The sequence below is a fragment of the Lissotriton vulgaris genome, chromosome 4_1, assembly GCF_964263255.1.
Source record: "Lissotriton vulgaris chromosome 4_1, aLisVul1.2, whole genome shotgun sequence".
In the NCBI taxonomy this organism is placed as follows: domain Eukaryota; kingdom Metazoa; phylum Chordata; class Amphibia; order Caudata; family Salamandridae; genus Lissotriton; species Lissotriton vulgaris.
This window is the reverse complement of record NC_141691.1, coordinates 1,196,823,956-1,196,834,195: the sequence shown is the minus strand read 5'-3', so window position 1 is coordinate 1,196,834,195 and position 10,240 is coordinate 1,196,823,956.

The window sequence follows — 10,240 nt, the reverse complement described above, 5'->3', positions numbered from 1 at the left end:
TAAAGTGGAATTTATTCAATAGTAATAAAAAATCCACCTACACCAATAAGAAGGATTTATCACCACTGTTTCAAACATACCAAACATGGCAAAGCTATACCTTTCAAACCAGAAATTACCACTTAAAGACTTTTAAGGTAATACCCAATATTAACTAATGAGAGGAGCAGCACTCACAGTAGTGGAAAATGAAATAGGGTGTTTGTCACCACCAGGACACGCTATGCAATAAAGGCACTTGTCCTACCTTTTACCCACTCATTACCCTGCCCATAGGGCTAGATAAGGCCTATCTTAGGGGTTACCTCTATGTCGTAAAAAGGGTCATTTCAGGCTTGGCAAGTAACTTTTAATGCAAAATCAATGTAGCAGTAAATTTTGCATATAGGCCCTGCAGTGGCAGGCCTGAGACAGGTTTGAAAGGCTACTTCTGTGGGTAGTGCAAGCAGAGCTTCAGGCCCACTAGTAGCATATAATTTACAGGCCCTGTGTATATATGGGATTCCACTGTACTAGGGACTTACTGGGCAATTAAATATGCCAAACTGATGTAAGCCAATCATACTTAGTTTAAAGGAGAGAGCACATGCACTTTAGCACTGATCAGCAGCGGTAAGGTGCCTAGAGTCCATCAACCAAGAAAAAGAGTTCAGAAAAAATACAGGAGGAAAGCAAACCGTTTGGGAATAACCCTGCAAACAGGTCCAGGTGAATCAGCATGATATTATGTGGATGGAATGTACTAAAATGCTACTTTTTGTAGCGACCAATCATTAGTTTGCATAATACTCTAGCCATTTCCTTCTTCCAATTGATTGGTTAAACTTCTACACAATTGAATTACAGAGAGAAAAAATATGAAAAATGTATGCACAATAAACAGCTTCTACACATACAAAGCACGGGACATAGACGTGCACTGTTTAAAGATCTTTCATTTAGCTAGGGAGCTAGAAAAGTGTTATTTAACCAGTTCGGCAAACACAGACCATTAATTACATTTTAATGTCAATGATTTTTTTAAAGAGATTGAAAACATGAATGTGCATGGCTCATGCCAAGGCATATGCATGTTCATGTAGTGCAGCCTAATGTTGCTAACTAAATAACTAAAGCAAACCTAAATTAAGCATTATTATTTTTAACATGAAAATACACTTCTACAATGGTAACCACTGGAGCCATCTCCGGGATCTAACTAGTCGTAAATGGGGAGTAGTTAGATTAAGACTATAATAGTAGTTTCTAGGTGGGTCTGCTAGAGCACTTGCATGGGGCAACAGATCCTGCATGAAGAGACAAAGGCATCTTTTCAGACAGGGAGGTCCTTGGAAAGCCCACCAGGTCTTAAAAGCTGATTGTGCCTTTCTGTGCAGGAACCAAAGCTGTTGGAAAATTTGGCGTCTCGTCCCTCCAGGTTGGAGGGACGAGACAGCACAAGTGAAATTTGTGAAACATGGCTTTACACATTTGACTCTATTTAAGCCATCGCCTTTAAACCCGGTTCTTTCATCCATGCATATTTTGTGTACAACTGCTGACCTTATCAATCAATCAATCAATCAAGGCATTTATATAGCGCACTACTCACCCGGAGGGTCTCAAGGCGCTTGGGGAGGGGGGTCCGCTACTGCTCGAACAGCCAGGTCTTGAGCTGCTTCCTGAAGGCGAGGTGGTCCTGGGTCAGGCGGAGGTGGGTCGGGAGTGAGTTCCGAGTCTTGGCGGCCAGGTAGGAGAAGGACCTTCCTCCGGTGGTGGCTCTTCGGATGCGGGGGACGGCGGCGAGGGCGTGACCGGTCGATCAAAGCTGGCGTGTGGGAGCGTAGAAGTTGAGGCGGCTGTTGAGGAGTCTTGGGCCTTGGTTGTGTAAGGCTTTGTGTGCGTGGGTGAGGAGACGGAATTTATAATGTATATTTGTACAGGGATGAGCACACCTGTGTGGGCACGGAAAGCATGTTTCATAATCAGCCTGTTGCAAGGCAGGAGTCATCAGCATAGTGTCTAAGCCATCATGCCATGTAGCCAATGCATGAAGTGGAAAAGGCAAAAATCAGTTCTAACTCTGTAGCACTGGCCTCAGAAATGCAATAGTATCAATGCCCGATGGTACACGCCCATTTAAACACATACTGATATGGAAAAGAGTTGCCACAAGTTTGCACATATTGTCTACAGACAGGTTGTAACAGGAAGGTAAAACACAGAGGTAAGTAGAAAACAAACCTACACATTCTTCAGCACCTTTGATAAATTGCAGGCCCTTAATGTGGGACCTGAAAGTGACAATCAATAATAGTGTTTAAAAAGTTTCAGTAATGACCTAGTTTGTGCTCATGACTCCATCAGCTGTGGATTAGGAGGTAAGTAAGTGGTTTAATAAAGTGGATGATGGATGGTATACTTCTAGTAATAATAACACTTTGCTTTGATGTAGTGCTTCATAAGCCACTCCTGCCACTTCTAATTGCTGTAAATAAGAAATTAAAGCATCCAGTTTAATCGTGCTCAGAAAATGTTCTTCCATTTACGCTGAAAGTAACACATACTTAACATAGGAGAAAATCCTCTGCAGTGCAATATGCTTCATTCAAACATTCTGGGTACCCTTAAAGGGTACGCATTTTACATTTCCTCCTGAACAACAATGCAACGGGTTGAATGAAAGATCAGAAGTGTGGCTCACTGGTTAGAGCAGGCAGACCCTGAAGCAGAGGGCAGACCCTGAAACAGAGGTCAGACCCGGGACCAGGGTTCAATTCCCGACGCGTCAGGGTCTTGAGCTCAAATGTCCATGGACTCGATAATTCTCGCTTCGGTGCCTAACCTAATCATGGGTTCACACTCTACAACTCTGGGCATTAAGCTTGCTTAATCTCCACAACGGCCCCCGTGGCGGGATGCCTGGCTTTCACCTTGGGGATGCCCTGTAGGGGCTATCTCACAGGGAAAAACCAGGACGGGTTCCCAAGGCAAGGGCGGAGATACCCCTTCGGGGGTCCATTCTGGCGCTATATAAGAATGTAATAATAATAATAATTACGCGACTGACGTTTTGTGAGGTGATGGTACTGCTGTTATTTTGTAAACCTATTCTATGTTTTCATGCATGGGTTATGCATGTTGTGGAAGGGAAAACTCCTCTGGAAGTTCTGGCAAATTCTCTCATAGATTTTGTTCCTGAAAAGGCAAAACAAGTTTGTATATAGGATTTAAAAAACAAATGGATATTTGCAGCGCCTTGCATTACTTTGTAAAGAAAATACAACACCATTGCAGCTTCTTGCTCAACGTTGTGTTATATTGTGTTGTGGTAGGCATTCTGTGAGTCGATCTTGGGCGTTCTTGTGCATCCACCCCTGGATTTTAACCAATCCCATATTTACTAAAGACACCAAAATGGTGTACCTAGCACAGAGAGGCATAACGATGAGAATTTTTTTCACTTACCCTCACTACTCCCTCTTTCTATGGGATGTTGCCTCTTAGAATTGTTTTTGTGCACAAAGGTATTCCTTATGGCACAAAGACAATTCTCCTCCAACGCAGGAACCCTTGCAGCAGGACACAAAGGTGTCTGCATTGGAGTTAGGCAGCATACAGTGTGACAGAGCTAGGAGAGAGCCGAAGTGTGTCATATCTTAGTAGATAAGTTGCATTACTGCTCTCTCCCTTTCACATAACACAGCTCAGCAAGTTGCCTTGCTATGTTGGTGAAATATTAGTAAATATGCCCATAGATGTGACACTTCCTGTAATGTGATCTTCCACGATTTGCTTGAAGGCATTGAAAACAGTTGGAACACCGTGCCTCAGCCATGTGTGTTCCGACATCACAAGCATTATCACACTTGCCATAACCTCACGTATGCCTTAACCACGCATATGTGAGGTTAAGGCAGTGCACTCTCTAGCTGCTGGCTGCTGCTGGGCAGAAGCAGGAAGACCTTGTCTGGAAGAGAGCCAAGAGGAGGCGGTGAGGTATGTGGGGCTGAGGGAGGAGGGGTAGCTTTAAGGTTTGGGGTCAGGTTAGTTTTCAGGACTTAGGGGAAGGATGAATAGTTTTTAGGGCTCAGGAGGGGATCGGCTATTTTTTTAATTAGGGGTTAGGGTTTTAGGCCTTAGGGGTCTGGATATGGGTAGTTGGGGTCGTTTTTAGGACTTAGAGATTGCCGGGTAGTTTTTATGGTTTGGGGGTCGGGTACGTTTTTAAATTAGGGGTTAGGGTTTTAGGCTTAAGGGCAGTGAAAGGGGTAGTTTTAAGTACTGCACGGGGTGGGAGGGTGTTAGGGTAGATTATATTAAGGGTTAGGGACAGCATGGGAGGCATGAGGGGGTCGAGGTAGTGTATAATAAGGGGCAGGGTTTTAGGCCTCATTGCAGGAGAGGGGAATGAGTAGTTGGGGCAATTTTTAAGGCTTAGGGGAGGGCAGGGTCGTTTTTAGCGGTTAGGGAAGTCTTTTAAATCAGGGGTTAGGGTTTTAGGCTTAAGGGCATTGGAGGGGGTTGAGGTAGTTTAGGGACAGCTCGTGGCTAGGAGGGGGTCGGGTAGTGAAGACTGGTGTAAGCTTTCTCCTCCTGTGATCTCTATATAATTCATTAGAAGCATTGCTATATGAGCCTGTAACATTTGTCTAGCGTTCATGTCTCTGACCTGTGATTGTGAAGTCTGTATATTTTGGATTCTTCACCCTGCTTCTTCCATGTAGAGTCTCGGTGGTAAGATATGACAGAGAATCTACGTGATGAGTCTCGATTTTCTCAACTGCCTTTAAGACAGAATACTATTCTAGAAGATTGTGATGGAAATTATTTTTTAAAATCCCGTTTCCACAATGAAGCCGAAAACCGGAAGAGGCAATGCTTGCAGAGTACAATACACAAGAGCTAAAATATTTCATTAGTACCCCTTCTGAAAAGGTCCACTTCTAGTCAATTTATGCCACAATTTGTGAATAAAAAAAATACATCCTTCGACCCTTTTTTCTATGTTTTCTGGTGGGGGCATTCTCGTGTATCTACAAATGAGCCTGGGCTCGCTTGCTTGCTTCATGCAGTTCGAGAAAGCCATTTTCGCCCTGCCACTTTCAAAGTTCACCAGTCGCCACTGTGTTACACTTAGAATGTCTCTGAGTTAATCACAAAAAGTAGTCAACTTAAGTCAGAAACAGTGAGCAGATATTGCGTCTGTCTGTTCAGGACGTGTGCTGTCTAAGGTGCATATATTAACATGGTGAAATTGTGAATTAAATGCATTAAATTTAGACACCTCAAAAAACAAGCATTTGCAATGCAATAGGTCTCGCATTATTAAAGTTAAAGCTATTGGCATTGTAAATGGCAATGCCTTTTATTTATGTTTTTGCTTTTAAAACATAAATAAAAGGCATTGTCATTCTATGCTAATAGCTTAAACTTTCGCAAAAGTGAGACCTATTGCATTGCAAATGCTTGTTTAAAGGACGCCCCAGACACTTCTTCCCCAACCTACCAACCTTCAGCGATAGGACAAAACTGCAAGCTTATCTTAGCAAGTCTATACCTAAATACAGCGTGCTTCGAAGAGCAGCACATGCGCTGCTCAGGATTGACCTAAAAAGTCTCTGTTTTAATAGCATTATACAATATGCTCGGGTATACAGGAAAGAGCTGGAGGTGTTGGATAGTTGTCAGGGGCTATTCATTCGTTTTTGTGTTAAGCGCTACACATGGAACATTGTTTAATGTAATTGATACCTAGTGTTAATTTGTCCTTTTTTTCAGTGACTTTGTGTGCATGCGTGCGTGTGCATATATGTATGTGTGTGTGCGTGTGTTTATGTGTTTGTGTTTGTTTCCAGTACAGCGCGGGCAGCAGCAGTGGACGCTTCCCTCAGAGACAGCGCAGAACAGCACAAGTGCAGCTCGCGGGAAGACTGCACACATTCACACAGCCACTGGGTACTCCACGGGTCATCAGGCACAGAAAAACACACGGCACTGTATTGGGCATCAGGACACAAAAACACCCACATGTTGCACTGCACGGGGCATGAGGACGCAGAAAAACACTCATCTGGCATTGCATGTGGCATGTCGCATAGACACAACCTGCAACTGCACAGAGCATCGTGGCAGCACGGATCCACAAAACACACAAATCTGGTACAGCATGACGGAACAGGGAAACACACAAATTTGAAACTGTGGGTGGCATCAGGACTGCATGCCTCCACCTAGAAATACACAGATGTAACACTGCACAAAGCATTAGGTCTGCATGCATATACATACCAACACATAGAGGTGATACTGCACAAAGCGTAAAGACTGCATGCATCCACATACAAACACACAGAGGTGGTACTGTACAAAGCATTAGCAATGCATGCTTCCACATTCAAAGACACAGATGTGGTACAGCACAAAGCATCAGCAATGCATGCTTCCACATACAAACACAAAGATGTGGTACTGTACAAAGCATCAGAAATGCATGCTTCCACATACAAAGACACAGATGTGGTACAGCACAAAGCATCAACAATGCATGCTTCCACATAGAAACACACAGATGTGGTACTGCACAAAGCATCAGGACTGCACACATCCACATACAAACACACAGATGTGGAACTGCACAAAGCATCAGCAATGCATGCATCCGCATACAAGCACACAATGTGGTATTCCACCAAGCATCAGCAATGCATGCATCCACATACAAACACACAGATATGGCACAGAACAAAGCATCAGGGCTGCATGCATCAGCATACAAACACACAGATGTGGTACTGCACAAAGCATCTGCAATGCATGCATCCACATACAAACACACAGATGTGGTACTGCACAAAGCATCAGGAATGCATGCATCCAAATACATACACACAGATGTGGCACTGCACAAAGCATCAGGGTTGCATGCGTCCTCATACAATCACACATATGTGGTACTGCACAAAGTATCAGGACAGCATGCATTCACATACAATCACACAGATGTGGTACTGCACAAAGCATCAGGGAGCATGCTTTCACATACACACACACAGATGTGGCACTACACAAAGCATCAGGACGGCATGCATCTGCATACAAACACAGATGTGGCACTGCACAAAGCATCCACAATGCATGCTTCCACATACAAACACACAATGTGGTGCTGCACAAATCATCAAGACTGCATGCATCCGCATACAAACACACAGATGTATTACTGCACAAAGCATCAGGACTGCATGCATCCACATACAAACACACAGCTGTGGTACTGCACAAAGCATCCGCAATGCATGCTGCCACATACCAACACACAATGTGGTACTGCACAAAGTATCAGGGTGCATACTTTTGCATGCAAACACACAATGTGGTACAGCACCAAGCATCAGGGCTGCATGAGTCTTCCCAGAGACATAATTGGTCCTGCAAGAGGGGTCGCATACGCATCTTGTGCTGCAAAGGACATCAGAACTGCAAACGTCCTCACACAAGTACAAGCACACACGAAGCGCTAGCAAGATTCCCAAAAACATGTGGCATTGTGGTCACTTCTGGGAGATTAATGGAAACAAGATTAACAGAGATTGGTAACATTATATTAGATTCCGTGCACATGCCATGGCGTAGAAAGAGTGACACGGGCTGTCATGCAATCAAGGGAAATGGATCACCTGGTCACAATTTAGTAATGAGAGTTAGCCTTAATGAAAGTTAGCCTTAATGAGAGTCCAACATACGGGCTCTAGCACCCCTGGGCCATGGTGACACGGTACCAGCTGCACTTCCTATAGCCAGGACCCTAACACGTACGCGCCCTGGTTACGTTTTTTTAAGTACGGCTCCGACTAAACCCCTAGGACTGCCGACCCTGGCCCTGCCGGGGAGAGAGTGGTCTGTACCACAGACAGCGCGAGCAGTGCCAGCGACGGGCTGCATATCAAGGGCAGCAGGTGCAGTTGCACCTGACCAGCGGTAGTAAGGAACCCATTGCATAGCGCTTGATGCTGTCATTTGCTACCCAACCTGGACAAAGGGGTGCCATTTCCTTGTTGCCATTCGATGGCTCCACTGCCAGGCTGCTGCCCAGCGCCCATGACACTGAACATCGAAGGATGGCGGAAGGACACATTTGCTTAACTCGCATACAAAACATGTGCAGCGGGTGGAGCAGGAGTACAAGCTTCATTTACACAAACACAAGGAACAGTGTGCCCGCATGCGCACCACAGTAAGGTTGCACAGCCGAGAACAGCAGCAAAACGATTGCCCCATATAACTCCTCGTCAGGGGCAAGTAGAGCTATGTGAATGGAATCACAATGCAAGTCATACACAAGGGTGTATGTGTCCTCCATACACAACATCTACAGCACAGCTGCTTTGCAAGCCTCCTCACACGCAGGGCGCAGTACTACAGCACAGACAGCAGTGAGTGACGCAAGTTTCCATTTAATAAGAAAAATAGGGGTACCCCCCTGAACGTACTCACACGCCCCTCTAGCTGTATTGAAATGCCCCTTTGTACTCACACACCCCTCTGGCTGTACGCATATGCCCCCTTGTACTCACAGGCACCCTGCGTGTACACTCACATGTACCTCTGGCTGTACTCACATGCAGCTCTGGGTGTACTCACCAGCTTTCTAGCTGTACTGGCATGGCATGCCCCTTTTACTCACACGCCCCTCCGGCTGTAGTCATTTCAGCCCATGTACTCACACACCTATGCCAGTTGTACTCACATGTACCCCTGGGATACTCACACACCTCTCCGGCTGTACACACATGCCCCTTATACTCACACGCCCGTATCCCCATTGTACTCACATGCCCCTCTGGCTGTACTCACAAGTCCCTTATACTCACACGCCCCTTTGGTGGTACTCACACGCCCCTTTGATGGTACCCACACGCCCCCTTTTGTGGTACCCACACACCCTTCTGGCTGTATTCATATTCCGTCTAGTTGCCCTGACACGCACCTTGTACTCTCACGCACCTGGGATACTCACACACCTCTCCGGCTGTACTCACATGCCCCTTATACTCATACGCCCATTTGGTTGTACCCATACGCCCTTCTGGCTGAATTCCTATGCCCGTCTAGCTGCACTGACACGCCCCTTGTACTCACAGGCACCACTGGCTTTACTCACATGCCCGCTGGGTGTATTCTTGCCACCTTGCACTCACACACCCATCGCAGGTACATGTCATGACCTGGGCCCCCTTGGCCTCGTACTCACATGTCCTTGGTGGGCAGGTTCTTCCCCTCCACGATCCGGATGGTGAGGGAGCTTCTCTTCGCCATGCTCCGGCGGGTCGGGTCGGCGCGGCCCCCCGGCTGCTGTTTGGGGCGAGCTCGGCGTGTGCCGCCTGTGCCTGCCGATGACTGCTGACGCGTGAATGCCTGGTGAAACCCTGCTACTGCCGAAGGGGGGCGTGTGAGCCTGCGGGGGGCGCCGTCCCCTGCTTGCTGTAACGCAGCACGGTCGTGCTCTTCCTCGTCTGTTAGAACAGGACTTCCGCAGCTTTAGACTCCCGGGCGCAGGCTCCTCACAACTCCAGCACACAGACTAGGCTGGACCGGGGCACCCCCCGCTGGAGGTAGCAGACAGATCACCACTCCAGGCACCCGCAGCCAGGGGAAAACAAAGAGCACTGAAACGATTGTCCAATCACAGCCCAGGGTTCTACAGAGGGTGTGACGGACGTCTCTGCTGGCGCTGTGGTTGGTCAGTGCCTGGATCCGTCAGCCGACAGTCATGTGCAGCCGTCCCCGGGCAGGGTTCACGGTTATCTCTCTGACTGAGCGCGCGCGCGAGAGCCCCGCGGAGGCTGCAAGTAATGGCGGTAAGTGGGGCTTGGGGGGGGCTTGTATGTATGTGGCGGGGGGGGCTTGTATGTATGCGGCGGCGGCCGGGGGGGGGGGCGCTTGTATGTATGCGGCGGCGGCAGGGGGGGGGGTCTCTGTATGTGCGTGCTTTTGCAAGAAAGACACCTTCAATCGCGCACTGAAAAGAAGGAACAAAACACTTTAACGCCTTTAAGTAAAGTCCGCGCTATATAAAAATGCCTAACGACGCATTCGTGCAAAGTCTGTGCTATATAAAAATGCCCATATCATAAAATGGGTAAACAGTCATAATATTGATTCCAAAATATAGAATGGACATAATATCAAAGTAAAAATATAGAATGGACAAAATATCGAATGGACACAATATAGTGGTTAAAAATATCGAATTTAAGGT